This window comes from Neoarius graeffei, chromosome 6 (assembly GCF_027579695.1).
Source record: "Neoarius graeffei isolate fNeoGra1 chromosome 6, fNeoGra1.pri, whole genome shotgun sequence".
Classification (NCBI taxonomy): Eukaryota; Metazoa; Chordata; class Actinopteri; order Siluriformes; family Ariidae; genus Neoarius; species Neoarius graeffei.
In genome coordinates, this window is record NC_083574.1 from 53478559 (window position 1) to 53495202 (window position 16644).

The window sequence follows — 16644 nt, forward strand, 5'->3', positions numbered from 1 at the left end:
AATTTTGTTAACAGTGTGGAATTTTTTTATGAAGTTTTTGTTTTGTTTTGTTTTTTTGTTTGTTTGTTTTTTGTAAAGAAAAAAAACTAAACTAACTTTTTTTGAAAAGCCTGGCTATGCTGAATGGAAATTTAAATGTTGACATTGAAAATGTTGGGATGCACCATCTACTGGTCTTCATGAATAGCTGACCTTTGACCTGGACCATTATCTACAGCACAAGTCTGCGGTTACACTTAGCAAATTCTGAAACAAATTCATTCATGTCTAGATTTTCTGTGATTTCCTTCTCATGTGCCAGAATGACTAAATTTTTCTTCCTTGAATGCAGCATTGTTCTGCGTAGTGGAGTGAGGATGCGGTTCAAGGTGGAGAAAGAGCTTTCGCATGCAGCTGAAGACACGCCAATGACAAGTGCTGTGACATATATTGAATGCAATATGGGGAAGGCCTCTTTGTACTGCTGAATGTATTTGCATGCTTCAGAGAGGTTAGCATCAGTTGACAATTTATTGAGCAACATTGCTTTTGCCACAGAAATTTCATTTTGCAAGCTTATGCTGTTAAGCTCTGTGCCTTCAAGCACCTGAAGTGGTTTCAGGAGAGAGGGCTCAAGAAAGGACTTTGATTTTGGCAGGAGAAATGATGTGGACCTCATCAGTTCAACATTTCTCTGAGAGAATCTTGTCTCCATCTCTACAATAGCTCTGTCAAGAATGTTTAACATGGCCCTTTTAAAAGTTTGATTAGGAGCTATTTGGTCATCAGAATGCCCAAGTGTTGACAAGACAACGCTATCACCAAGCTGTGAATTAACTTTGCGTTTTCTTTTAGGTGGGGGCGAATTGGTAGGCCTACTTCCACCCTGAGAGAAATGCTCCTGCCAGAATGAGTCACTCCTCATCTCCTTCAGAGTAGCCAGTGAAGCTGTCACCACCTCCCCAGCAGTGCACATATCCACTGCTTGGGCCTGCAGAATGGCATTAGCTGGTTTCAGTGCACCAAGGACCTGAAGGAGGAACTTTCCTGTGTTAAAGAAACACTGTCGTTTTAATTGGGTCGAAAGACCCAATGCCTCTGTGCTGATGTCAAAAGGAGCAGTGTCATCCTCTGCTACATCTGAGAGAAGCCCTCTGATTGTGTCCTCATTGGTGACAATGGACTTCATGACCTCATAATGACTGGTCCACCGTATTTCCAGTAGTCGTTTCAGTGTAGGTGTGTTGTATGTGTGTGCAACATAATGTCTGTAACAAAATGCGTTTAAAGAATTTGACCAGTCAAAGAACTTCTTTGCCAGGGGTTCTGCTTCAATTGCGTGAACCACTGCCAAATGGAGCTGGTGGTTGTACAGTAGCAGTGCATGTATGGAATGTACTTCCCCACTTTGTTTTGCAACAAAGCTTGGACACCACCCCTTCCCCCAGACATGACAGACGCACCATCATAGCACTGACACACTAAATTGTCTGGTCTGTAACCCAGGTCAGTCAAATGTGAAAGAATGTGGTCGGAAATGTACTCAGCATCAAGCTGATGTAGTTCAATTAATCCAATTAGGTGTTCCTTGGGGACAGAGTTTTGGACAAATCTAATTACTACAGACAAATTCTCTATGTTACAGCGATCTCTGGTACCATCACTTTTAATGCAAAGTCCAGGAGAGTCTGCTTTCTCGTATCTGGCTTGGATATTGTTTAGCACCATTTTGGTGAGGGTTTCAATTATTTCATTTTGTATTACGTTTGACGTGTATTTTGCATTGTCTGGGATATGTTTTACAATTTCTGCCAATTTCTCATCTTTTTTGACTGTATATTCAAAAAACTTCAGGAAAAGTCCCTCCTCCCCACCCTCGTGATTGTGACCACGCAGAACCAGTTCATTGACAGCCAGGAACTGAACGGCCTCCCCAATGCTCTTCACATAGTACCTGTTTTTTTCTATCTGCGTTTGACCCAGCAGGTGAGCTATGCTTTCACCCGTCTCTGCCCGACGCTGGTGTTCCTGCCACGCAGACATTGATCTGACGTGCAGGAGACTCGACGCATGTTTTTGGAAGCCGGCGTCTTTTTCAAGGGCTTTTTTCCAATTTGTGAAGCCACGTTTGGTAAATATATTCTCGCGGTCCAAATGTGAAATGTTAAATTTGCGGCAGGCAAAGCAAAAGCTGGCATCGCGGATAACGGAATACTCGAGCCACGGTCGAGAATGATACCAGCTTGCACTAAAGCACCGAAGGGTTTGTCCAAATGGGTGCTTGGGGTAATTAGTTAAAATAGGCTGGGACGGGCTATCCATATTTAAGTCGGAAGGGACGTGCACATCAGAGGTTTGGGAGGACTGCGTACTTTGTGAAATGCAGGGGTTTTGAGTTCCTGAAGCGGCCACAGAACTGCAGGATGGCGCAGACCTATTCAGATCCTGTGAAGGGCTTTGCTCCGCGTTGGCAGCAGCGGTGCTGGACTCAACAGCGGAGTCAGAAGCTTGCGCAGCGACAGGAGCGGACGAGGTCTGCTTTTTAATGAGCCACCTATGCATGTCTTTTGGTGTTACGTACTAGTTAATAAAATGTTTTAATAATGTCTGTGTGGTTATGCTTAGTGGCTGGCTGCCTGCCTAGGCTGGCAATTCAACTAGCTAGCACAGTCTCCTAGTCTTAATAATAGCAGGCTAGCACAAGCAGACTGCTGTAACTAGCTGACTTATCTACACAAATCAACAAGTAAATGAAACGAACAAGCTCAACTCAACAAAAACTACTACCACTACTTTGTGAAAAGATGACAGAGAAGAACGAAATAGGAACTGTATGGGCGCAAAGTAAACTCCCGCACAACGTTGTGCTTGCTAGTTGAATGGAGGAGGACTGACACGCCCCCTATTCAAACGAACCAACTGGAAAGCAGTTTTGACGATTGTTCTGCCCCTTAAGGTTACGGAGGGGGGAAACACGATAACAAAAAATAATTAAAGCTATAAACTTTGCAGATATATGCTGTTTTTAAATCAACACCAGCATTTATTCTACCAATACAAGACACAAACAGAGATCATAAATCGTGGCCTTTTTTCTGGCCAGTTTTCTTTGGATGGACAGGGCATTTCTCAGGGGGGCAGGACTTGTCCCTGGGGGGGCAGTGCCCACCCCAGCCCCCCCGTGGCCACGCCCCGGGATTAAAGTGTTATTTAGATGTTATTCGAGGGGTTTTTTTTCTTGGGGGGGGGTGCCAAAACTCAATCTCGCCTAGGGCAGCCAAAGACCTAGAGCTGGCCCTGTATGCATCAATGCTACTTAATTTGCTAATGAATTAATCAGAAGTAAATATCATGTAAATAGCCAATGGCTTGCTGCTGGCCGCGTGGGTTTCCTCCGGGTGCTCTGGTTTCCCTCACAGTCCAAAGACATGCAGGTTAGGTTAACTGGTGACTCTAAATTGACCGTAGGTGTGAATGTGAGTGTGAATGGTTGTCTGTGTCTATGTATCAGCCCTGTGATGACCTGGCGACTTGTCCAGGGTGTACCCTGCCTTTCGCCCGTAGTCAGCTGGGATAGGCTCCAGCTTGCCTGCGACCCTGTAGAAGGATAAAGCGGCTAGAGATAATGAGATGAGATGAGACTTGCTGCTGGCAGTAGTGTAACCCAGCATTAGCAAAGAAAACAGACTAAGTAATAGCGAGTTAGTGTTAGCAAATTAGCAAAACATACCTCATCTCATCTCATTATCTCTAGCTGCTTTATCTTGTTCTACAGGGTCGCAGGCAAGCTGGAGCCTATCCCAGCTGACTACGGGCGAAAGGCAGGGTACACCCTGGACAAGTCGCCAGGTCATCACAGGGCCGACACATAGACACAGACAACCATTCACAGTCACGGTCAATTTAGAGTCACCAGTTAACCTAACCTGCATGTCTTTGGACTGTGAGGGAAACCGGAGCACCCGGAGGAAACCCACGCGGACACGGGGAGAACATGCAAACTCCGCACAGAAAGGCCCTCGCCAGCCACGGGGCTCGAACCCGGACCTTCTTGCTGTGAGGTGACAGCGCTAACCACTACACCACCGTGCCGCCCAAAACATACCTTAACATCCTTTTTCATATTACATGGAGTACATATCTTCTAGGGAGGCAAAGCACCTCATTTTACACATGTCTACTTCAGCATATTGAAACATTTTATTGAGGTAGGGCCAGGGTACTTATCCTCAAGTTCAACATTGCAGTTCATCTTCAGACACACAGATAGTTCTATCTTGAACTACATTAGTTAACTGTATACATGAGGTTACAATAGATGACAAATTAGCATGATTCTTGAATCAGATGCACTTGCATATTGCAATGTGCATTCCATACAAAGAAATATGTTGTTGTTGCTGTTGTTGTTTATCTTGCACTGTATTGTCTTGGTGGGTGTCATGGTGGTGCAGTGGTTAGCAAATTCAAACCACATGTTTAACCAGGGCCATTCTGTGTGGAGTTTGCAGGTTCTCTCTTGCACCTGTGTGGGTTTCCTCCAGGTGCTCCAGTTTCCTCCTACTGTCCAAAGACATATGGATTAGGTCAACTGGCTACTTTAAATTCCAAATAAGTGTGAATGTGAATGGTTGGTTGTCTCTGTGTTAGCCCTGCGATAGATTGGCGGCCTGCCCAGGATGTACCCCACCTCTCACTCAAAGAAAGCTGGGATTGGCTCCAGCTTCCCCTCCAACCCTGGCAGATAAGTGGTATAGATAATGGTTGTATGGATGTATGGATGTATTGCACTGTTGCTGAGCACTTTATGTCATATGGGTCTTGCATGCTTCTTTGTAATGTCTGCACGGTTTAGGAATTTGCAATTAAGTATTTCACTGCAAGAATAATACACTGTATAACTCTCTGTATGTGACAAAGACGTTGAACTTGAGCTTTTGATCTTTTTTCTTACACCTTTGGATACTGAACTGAAATGATTGGATGCTAAACTGAACCCATTCTACTGATATATAGCATACAGTAATTGGTTGGATGAAAGAAGAAGCAACATTCAAGGTTTATAATGTCGATCTGAAGGTCGAAATAAAATGTTTTGTTTTGTTTTCTTGGAAATATATTGATGTAAGAGTGCCAGTTGTCAATTTTATAACACTCAAGTATAAATACACCAAAATAATAGTTACATATAGTAACAAAGTACAGTTATGCAGGTATTTTGCACCCCTGAAAACAAACAACCAAAAAATAGGGATGCACTTCATCACAATACACTTTCAATAATGTAATTAATCAGGCAAAGCAAATCAGCACACAAACAGCCATTCATTCAATGTGTCATCTATAAAACAGACCCTCCAGGATTTCGCGATGTTGCGATTTGCAACTTCAACGCAAATTCAACCAATCCCCACGAATTCAGGGCGGTGTTGCAATTATATCCAATCACCGCAAATTTGACCAATCGTTGGCGTCATCGTGAGGTGACGTCGACAAACTACCTTCCGCCTTACTTCAGTGTATACGTTCAAGAGAAGCAGCATGTGCGAGTCAGTGTTTATATAGGCTTAAATTCTGTTACTGAAAGTGTGTTATGTTTACAGTGAAGGACTGTGTGCACTTTACATTATCTCATTCTCATTATCTCTAGCTGCTTTATCCTGTTCTACAGGGTCGCAGGCAAGCTGGAGCCTATCCCAGCTGACTACGGGTGAAAGGCGGGGTACACTCTGGACAAGTCGCCAGGTCATCACAGGGCTGACACATAGACACAGACAACTATTCACACTCACACCTACGGTCAATTTAGAGTCACCAGTTAACCTAACCTGCATGTCTTTGGACTGTAGGGGAAACCGGGGCACCCGGAGGAAACCCACGCGGACACGGGGAGAACATGCAAACTCCACACAGAAAGGCCCTCGTCGGCCACGGGGCTCGAACCCGGACCTTCTTGCTGTGAGGCGACAGCGCTAACCACTACACCACCGTGCCGCCCCACTCATACATGTCAACCTATACGGAATGTCCATATTTTATACGGATTTGATTCAATAAACGTAGTATACGGGCATACAAATAAAGTTATACGAATTATTTAAAAAAAACCTCAATATTTATTTAGAGCTATAATCAATTCCCACGATGATAAAAGAGCGCATAACATTTACAAACATACTGTACACCACAGAAAGCACAAACAGCCAGTAAAGAGTCTTATGAAATCGGGCGTTATCTTGTGGTAGCGAGACTTCGTTCCACTTCTGATCATGCGCACACCGCATTGCGAGAATCCCGCCAACTGGGAAGTAACATTTTTGTTTGAAACGCATATTTCCACCTGAGCGACTTTCACTAGCGACTGAAAAGATTCTGAATGGGCACTCCGGCAAGATCAACACAGACACTTGCTGTGACATGCAACCTAGTGAGGTATTGGTGCAGAGTGCTAAAAAAAAGCTGTCATGGAGTACAATTCAGAACATTAGAGTGACACTTTGTGTTTTTGTCAAACATTGGAGCTTTGTATTCATTCTGAAGGTTTGTTATTAATATTGAATAAAAAGTAACTTGGATATATCATTGTTAATTATCATTCAAATTTTAGGTAAATTATTTTAATTTGCATCTTATACGGATTTTATAAGGGAAATACGGATTTTGGAGGTTGGTTATACAGGTTTGATTGACCAAAGGTTGACATGTATGCCCACTTTACATTGTTTTTTTTACTTAATACAAGAAATTAATGGATGCCAACATTTTTGCCAAAATGGTATTTTATTTTCCATTGTTTAGGCAGCTTCAGCATCATACTGTGAGATTATGTTCAAATTGTTTTTTTCTTCTATGAAGCCTGAGCCATTTATTTGATTAGTTTATAATTGTTTAATTTAGTCTTCAGGAGAGACTGCCTGCACACAGTACTAGTATTAATAGTTTTTTTTCTTACATGAAAGCTGAGGCATTTATATTATATTTTAAGGTAACTTCATGTTGTGCTGTGAGGTTCTATGCACTTTAACTTTTGAACCAACAGGTGCATTTGGATAAGTAAAGCCTATTTTTCTGCATTTTTGTAGTCCTGGTAATCTTTTATATTGGTAAAGTTGTTTATAGGACCATTTTGCAGTGTCTGTTTTTTTAATCAATAGTTTTTCAGTAATAACTTAATATTTAACATATTGCTCAATTTTAATCACAAAAAGAGAAAATTGCAACAATTTCTCGCAACTTTCACTTCCTCACGCAATGTAATCGCAACAAAAACCTAAAAAACAATGCAACTTTCATCGCAATTTTTTGGAAAACCCCCTGCAACATCAGACATTTTAGCCCGCAACAATCACAAAAAAGGCCCGCGAAATCCTGGGGGGACTGTATAAAATATAAGAATTATTTTCAGACCCAACAGTAATTGGTGCATTATTAGTGCAAGTTCCATGCTGCTCTCATAGTCAGGTAGCCAGAGTTCACTATTAAAGATTTGTGTGATGTCTCTTGCTTCCTTTGAGAAACATTGAGGTCTTTGTGACCATCAGAGCTTTCATTCAGCCCATTGACCGAGCTGTCTAGCTCTTCATTTATAATTAAAGGCCATTAACTCCTGTGGTAAGTGCTTGTGGTTTAATTAGCCATCAGATGGACTGAGCTCTTCACTAGCAACATCACAGATTTAATTGAGTCATCATTTGGCGGGCAGACAGAGGAACAGTGATATAACACTTCATTAGATCACCTTCACAAAGAGAACTGGTGCAGGAAATTGGTTCAGGTAGTACATATCACACATCTTGCTTTAAAGTGCATATCCTGGACCAATTTCAGGGGTTTTTTATATGAAAGAATGTCCCTTTACACACTCATCCAGAAGGGTAATTTTGCACAAGGCCATCTGTCTACAGCAGAAAAAAACAAAATAAAACGCATCTGGAAAAATCCCAAGGGAGTCTGGAGCCAGATTCGTGACGTTACCTGCAGAACCACCAGCAGGCTGTGAGAGCTTGCACGGTTTCAGTGCACAGCCTGTGTAGACCAAGTTTAGCAGCTAACGATTTTGCATTGAAATATGGAATTGTCACCTGAGCACAATGTTACTTCACCTTTGGATGAAGAATATAATGAGATGTCAGAATTATTTCTTACCCTGGCAACAGCCAACTTGTGAATTGCCAATTTTCTTGGTCTTTTTCTCGGCTCTGCTTGGTCCTCGGCTTCGAGGGCCTCTGTGGATGCAGCACTTCGCCTTCTGTCAGGGGAGACGAACACGGCTGCCTCCTTTGGTGACGCTGACACAGATGGAGCTGGTGTAGCTTTGGGCATTCTGACAGATGGAACTGCATCTTTTTTCAGATCAAGTTGCCTCGCGAAGCCTATTTCCCACTGCAAATAGTTTTCAAAGTCATCGGGCCTTGTGAAGTGAGCACCGCAAATAATGCTGTAGTCTGTAGCATGTAGCCAGTTTTTCTGGGTGCCTCGCACGAAGCACTCCCATTTATTTCTCATTGTCCGGTCTTTTGGAAAACGATGAGTACTAATCCCATCATGATTGGTGTTGCTACACCCTCCTATGATACATCTGTTAACCATTTTAATAATTACGTGATAACGTTGAAGAAATTTGCAGAAAACCACCAGGTCGTTTTCTCATACACAAACCAGCGCTGACGTAGGATTCAGAGGGAGGCGTCCCACACGTGACATCATGAAAATCAATGTTTGCCGGGAAATTTAAATGCCAAGTTTTTTCAGAGGCAGACCAATTCGCCTCAAATGGCTTGATTTCAACTGAATTTTTCTGGTATTGCACAAGGTAAAAAAATTGCACAAAATGCAAAATGTGACAGATATTAGACCAAAGTTTAATGAAAATAGGAGAATTACATTGATCTTGCTCCTGAATTTACCCGTGATATGCACTTTAACGCTTCCTTGTTGTGTCTTTTCTCTGTTTGAATGTGTGTATGGGTTGATATGTGAGTGCTTATTATCTATTTTCTGATCATATTTTATCCTCACATCTGACTTAGGCTGCAACTCTAACTCCCTTTAGACAAGTAAGCAATCACATTATAACTTATCATTCATTTCTTTTCTTCTCTTGCCAGTGATCTTCTGGTCTCTGGTCTTCTATCTCATCACTACTCTTTCTCACAATCATACTTTGACCTTAATTAAAAAATAATTAGTTTGAGTTGCTGGGGGATGAGTGAATAAGGAAGCATTCCCCTGCCATGTGTGTAAGCATGTGTTATCAAGACCTTACTTTACTAGGGATGAAGTCCTATTATCCTCTCATGCGTACCAATGCATCTGCTCATCTCATACCTTAAGTGGCATATTTTGATTTCTTTACTTCTGGCATTAATCATCTTAATTTGTGTACAACACAGGTCTCCCTGTTCAGTGTTTTAAAAGTCTGCAAGACACTTTGTAGCAGCTTATTAAAAACAACCTGATGTGTTGATATGATGAAGAAAAACATCTGTGGTGCCAGTAAAACGCCTCTAACTTTTGCTCATGTTTGCCTTACTCATATATTTCCTTTGAATGGTGATAACAGCACCTCTTTCGGTGAGTTAAGGTATTGCTGGAACACAGAAATTTCAGAAACAGCCCAGCAGAATCTATTATTTTGGAAGGGTTTTTAAGAATATGTTCAGGACCACACTGGTGTAGCTCAGCTTTTGTATTATGGAAAGCAGGTGTAGAGCCACAATTGGGCTATTTTTGGCCTTGATGTACCTCCACATCTGTCACTCCCCAAGCAGAATCACCAGTGTGTTTATCTCAGTAGCAGGTGTGTGTGTGTGTGTGTGTGTGTGTGTGTGTGTGTGTGTGTGTGTGTGTGTGTTTCTGAGTAATGTGGAGGTGGTGATGATAGCTCTCCTTCTCACATCTCTCTGCATGTAAGATTCTAAATTGGCTTTTTCTGGTGTAGATCTGACGCAGTATTGCCCTGAAATGTTGAATGTGTAAGATAGCACCCTATTCATGTTTGCTTGTGTGCACTAGGATGTAATGTAAAGCTACACTTTGTATCTGTATCTGTTTGTCAAATATTCTTATCTGTAACTGTATTTGTATTTAAAACCAAAGTTGGAGTGGTCTAAACCTGAAAAACCCAGAGGTAGAAATGCCAACACCGTTATACACTGTAAATTCTAACTCTGATAGTTCCTCGCCTTCAGCTACATTGCTTGAGGGATGTGCATGGGGCACTTTGTTATCCTGCTCATGTGATTATTATTTTTGGTTGGACTATTTAGCTGGTTTTATTTTCCTAAATATAAACAAACTAGTAGCCTAATATAAACCACCCTGACCAGGCTGTTACTAAGGTTGAATGAATGAAAACTTAATGCATCATGTAGTGGCTCGCATTTATAGATATGAATGAATGTGGCCATTCTTATTTCTTTGTCACACTTGCTCCATATCTAGCCACTCACCCGTATGAAAGTGAAAAACTCCTGCTCCTAGGGATCCAAGTCCTGACTCTCATTTCAAATCTAAATCTCAGCCTATTCATATCTGTATTTGTAACAGTTAAGAACACATCACCTGTTAATTCCCATGAATTAACAGGTGTGGTTGAATTATTGAATCAGAAGGTGTGCACTACTAATAACAGCTCCATCTGTAGTATAAATGATAGGTTTATATTAATTCACTTCTTGTATGTTATTGTTCCTATAGTAACAGCTCATACAGACATTATCTGTAGCCGCTTATCCTGTGCAGGGTCATGGGCAAGCTGGAGCCTATCCCAGCTGACTATGGGTGAGAGGCGGGGTAAACCCTGGACAAGTTGCCAGGCCATCACAGGGCTGACACAAACAACCATTCACACCTATGGTCAATTTAGAGCCACCAATTAGCCTAACCTGCTAATTGGTGGCTCTTTGGACTGTGGGGGAAACTGGAGCACCCAGAGGAAACCCAGGCAGACACAGAGAGAACATACAAACTCCACACAGAAAGGCCCTTGTCAGCCGCTGGGCTCGAACCCAGAACCTTCTTGCTGTGAGGCGACAGTGCTAACCACTACACCACCGTGCCACCCTCGTACAGATATTTATATAACGTATGGAAGGATTCTCGAGTGTCAGTGATTTGAAATACTCAGCAAGTATCTCAACATGGGAAAGTCCTCTGGTTTCTCAGTCATGTGTGTTGTTGTTGTTGTTGCTGCTGCTGCTGTTCAAGAGAGAGAATACAGGTGAGGCTGGTGAGCAAATGAGTGACATTTTGTTTCAGCCTCATTTATTAGTGTATTTCATCCTAATATTATCCTAATATGTTGCTACACCATAGCTTTACCCTCAGCATGCTATTCTTGACTCCACATGACTCACTTTCTCCCCTTCAAACCTTGCCCGTTTCTGACATCAGGCCAGCATGAGAAGATGAGACAAAATCTGACAGGCAGAGCACAGAGGGAGCAGCCAAAACTACAAGCACTGACACTCTCAGATTGATTGATTGTGTCTAGCTTGGCTCAAACACAAGGTGGCACTCACTGGAATAAACTTGCACACTGCTTGTCCTAATGCATGGCTCTGCCTCTCTCCACTTCACACACACAGCGATTATTGCATTACTGCCAGACTCCTCACCCTCTGTCAGGACTGGAATGACAGCAGTGAGGAGTGTCACAAGGTCACTGCAGAGCTCACAGGCTAACCAGATTACAGAGAAATTACAAAGCGATGCATTTCACAACCACTGCCTAGGAAATGAGCTACAGAGAGTGCATGTTAAACCTTGGGGGCAATGAGCAATTGAACATTTTCTGCTGAACATTATGGTTCTTACTTTAGAAATATAGTAGTACTGTGTAAAACTCTTAGGCACATGTAAAGAAATGCTGTAGGCTAAAAATGGCTTAAAAATAATGAAAACAGCAGTAAGCCATAATAAATGAAACGAAGTTCATTTTTGGGTGTGAGATGACCCTTTGCTTTAAAAAAAAATTGTAATCTCAGGTACAATAAATGCAGTTTTATAAGGAAATGAGCTGGAGGTTTTACTGAGCATCTTGCAGATTCAGCCACAGTTCTTCTGGACACTTTGACTGTCACACTCACTTCTTAATTTTACACCAAAACCCAGTAGCTTTCATTTATGCTTTCTTTTTTAATCTGAAAAGTGTGCTCTTATGTAATATGCTGCTTAGATACAACCTTTTTTTTCCTGTAACATTTAATTTAGTACTGAAAAACGAACGTTTGGACTCTAAAATGTTTTTGTACTGACTCAATAATGTGGAAGTCTCATCTCATCTCATCTCATTATCTCTAGCCGCTTTATCCTGTTCTACAGGGTCGCAGGCAAGCTGGAGCCTATCCCAGCCGACTACGGGCGAAAGGCGGGGTACACCCTGGACAAGTCGCCAGGGCTTGTCCTACAGGGCTGACACATAGACACAGACAACCATTCACACTCACATTCACACCTACGGTCAATTTAGAGTCACCAGTTAACCTAACCTGCATGTCTTTGGACTGTGAGGGAAACCGGAGCACCCGGAGGAAACCCACGCAGACACGGGGAGAACATGCAAACTCTGCACAGAAAGGCCCTCGCCGGCCACAGGGCTCGAACCCGGACCTTCTTGCTGTGAGGCGACAGTGCTAACCACTACACCACCGTGCAGCCCTTCCTCCAAACATATTTTAGCGGAAAATAATCTCATTCTCATTCATCTCATTATCTCTAGCCGCTTTATCCTGTTCTACAGGGTCGCAGGCAAGCTGGAGCCTATCCCAGCCGACTACGGGCGAAAGGCGGGGTACACCCTGGACAAGTCGCCAGGTCATCACAGGGCTGACACATAGACACAGACAACCATTCACACTCACATTCACACCTACGGTCAATTTAGAGTCACCAGTTAACCTAACCTGCATGTCTTTGGACTGTGAGGGAAACCGGAGCACCCGGAGGAAACCCACGCAGACACGGGGAGAACATGCAAACTCTGCACAGAAAGGCCCTCGCCGGCCACAGGGCTCGAACCCGGACCTTCTTGCTGTGAGGCGACAGTGCTAACCACTACACCACCGTGCAGCCCTTCCTCCAAACATATTTTAGCGGAAAATAATCTCATTCTCATTCATCTCATTATCTCTAGCCGCTTTATCCTGTTCTACAGGGTCGCAGGCAAGCTGGAGCCTATCCCAGCCGACTACGGGCGAAAGGCGGGGTACACCCTGGACAAGTCGCCAGGTCATCACAGGGCTGACACATAGACACAGACAACCATTCACACTCACATTCACACCTACGGTCAATTTAGAGTCACCAGTTAACCTAACCTGCATGTCTTTGGACTGTGAGGGAAACCGGAGCACCCAGAGGAAACCCACGCAGACACGGGGAGAACATGCAAACTCCGCACAGAAAGGCCCTCGCCGGCCACGGGGCTCGAACCCGGACCTTCTTGCTGTGAGGCGACAGTGCTAACCACTACACCACTGTGCAGCCCTTCCTCCAAACATATTTTAGTGGAAAATAATGATTGAGTAAATGATAAACATTTCGTTCCAGCTGTCACTCAGTCCATAACACGCCTACTGATGATTTGTTATGGAAACATCACCAAAATGGGCTAGAATATAATATTAGCCCACTGGAGCTCAAAACTAGGCAGGTGTATCATGCTGTATAGTAACATGATATAACCTATTTGTCACTCCTCCCTCTCCACAGGCCAGATGTGCTGCTGCATTAGATCAAATACACTAAATCATAGATATACAGGAAGAAGTCAAACATACATGTCTACAAAAATCAGCCAGATAAATGGAATCGTAGCAGGCAGCATTCAATTCAGACATGACTTGATGCCTTCCTGTCTCTGAATACAGCCGGAGTAGTCAGTATCAGGTTATGTCTCAGATACACCCCTTTTTTTGTAATGTAACATCCTACCCTGCTTTGTACCTCATCTCATCTCATCTCATTATCTCTAGCCGCTTTATCCTTCTACAGGGTCGCAGGCAAGCTGGAGCCTATCCCAGCTGACTACGGGCGAAAGGCGGGGTACACCCTGGACAAGTCGCCAGGTCATCACAGGGCTGACACATAGACACAGACAACCATTCACACCTACGGTCAATTTAGAGTCACCAGTTAACCTAACCTGCATGTCTTTGGACTGTGGGGGAAACCGGAGCACCCGGAGGAAACCCACGCGGACACGGGGAGAACATGCAAACTCCACACAGAAAGGCCCTCGCCGGCCCCGGGGCTCGAACCCAGGACCTTCTTGCTGTGAGGCGACAGCGCTAACCACTACACCACCGTGCCGCCTTGCTTTGTACCTGTTGACTACATTACTGAATACTCTTATTGCATTCTCTGATCGCTGGGTACAATAACATATGCTCTTTACATTTATCCCTCTGAGTTAATGAATATAAAATGTTCACATTAGCAGTCGTGTGTTTTTCTGTGTAAGGAAAGAACGTAGTGAAACTCTTGTACCTTAAAGCAGATACGCAGAACCTTTTATTTTTAAATACATTTGAGTGGATAGTATCTCCATCCTTGACTCTTGTATGCTGCATAAATGGGAATTTAAAAATATTTTTGAGAGTTAAAATTAACCACCACAAAGTTGCCATTCGAGCTGCCCCGCTGAACTAGCCATCCCTGAGTGTGTGATGTCACAGCGGTAACCGGTTTTAAGGCTGAGGCCTTTGACAGCTATAGACCAAAGTCATATAAATAACATTGATGGCGAAAGTAAGAAATCCCGTTACCGACTTGCTCAACTAAGACTGATTTGACTTCATTGATTGTGGGTTGACTCTCATTAAAACAGAATAGGTGTTATAACTTATGCAACGTACATGTACATGCATGCATTTTCACTGATAAAACGTAAAAGGCTAATTAAATAATCAGATGAACTGAGACGATCACATTCTGAAGCAAATTAAATAATCTTATACCGGTAACTTAAATACACAATATAAGTTACATGTATTAATCTAAATGCAGGTAAACAACGTGTGTTGTTTTTGTTGTTTTGTATCCAAATGAGAGTCGGAGCTTACCCATCTGTGTTCTCGCTTCTTGAAGGCCGATCTTGTAGCCTATTGTTTTGAAACAATCTGACTTTCACTTAAAAAAATAAAATAAAATAAATACTTTCCTTTTCTTGTTTTCTTTTTCTTTAATTGTTGGTACTGCACCTACTTCGTAGGTGCCCAATGTGCGAGTGAACTTCTCGCAAAATGCATCCAAATCTTTGCAGTTTGAACATTCTTGGGCCATGAATGCAACATAAATCCACCTTCTGTCATGTTGCTGCACTGGCCAGCAACACATCTACGTGGCATGGCGATAAATTAGCTCAAAATGGAGGATCGGAGTTGCAGTCAGCTCTGTGTTTTAGTATAGCGGAAATGGCGATGAGGCCGATAGACTTCCTACTGTGACGTTATGGACATCAAGGTCATTCACTCAGGCTGCTACCTATATAAATTACTTTAATCGTAAAAATTACTATGTTAGATTTATTGTTAATGCTTAAAATTATTTCTATGCCATTCTTGAGGTCTCAAGGCATTTATAAACGAAAGTGAGGCCATGGCTCTGCGTATATACTTTAACTTCGTGCCTTGCTTTGCCAGGTCTCCATTGTCTTACTCATCAGCGCAAAGCACAGGGTGCGGCGCGCGCGCACACACACACACACACATATATATATATATATATATATATATATATATATATATATATATATATATATATATATATATATATATATATATATATCAGTATTTTTCATTGTTTTACATTCACTGAATTTTTTGTTTTTCCTACACAAACCCAAGGTGAAGGTGGAGTATGGTGAAGGCAGATCTCTATTCAGACTAGAAAATAAAAGCACCAGCCTTGCATGTGACCTTGTGGAGAACTTAAAAACATTTTCTTTGGATATTTCTTCATGAGCTCAGAGCTGAAGTGTAGCTGTCTGTTTAGTAAGCTATGTGGTCAGAGAGGTGATCATGCCCCTGACTGATAGAGGAGACAGGGCCACAATCTCCACTTTCTCTCTTCTATTCTTGTTGCTGATGGAGGGAACAGGTACCTTGATGACCCCTGGTTATCTAACCCTGAGATAGCAAACTTAATTTTAGGCACAATCAAGATAGCTTTGCATATTCAGCAGCCTTCCCTCCATCCATATCCTCTCCACAGCCACATGCTCATCAAATGAGAGAGAGAAAACAGTCACATTCAAACACATATATTAATGCATGTAAATATACGAGTCATACATGCAGTGTATGATTTATCATTTGTTTAAAATGAATGCAATATTTTGTCAGGGTGATTATTAAATAATCATTATTTAAAGCTCCATACCTTGGTCTATGCACAGATGATCTGAATCTTTATCTGGTTGACTATAGCCACCACAGTCACCTTTACCAAAATAAATATACTGCTGAATACATTTTACAGTTGCAAGCACTGATACAATATGAACAGTGAATATATTAAACCTAAAAGCATACTATATTACAGATGAATGATGCCACTTAGAAATGTTTCTATCAGCATCACTCAGCACAAAATGTATACTGTTCTTACTCATCAGGTGACATCTGGGCATACCGAACAACCTGTGTTTTCTCTTCCCCCCAC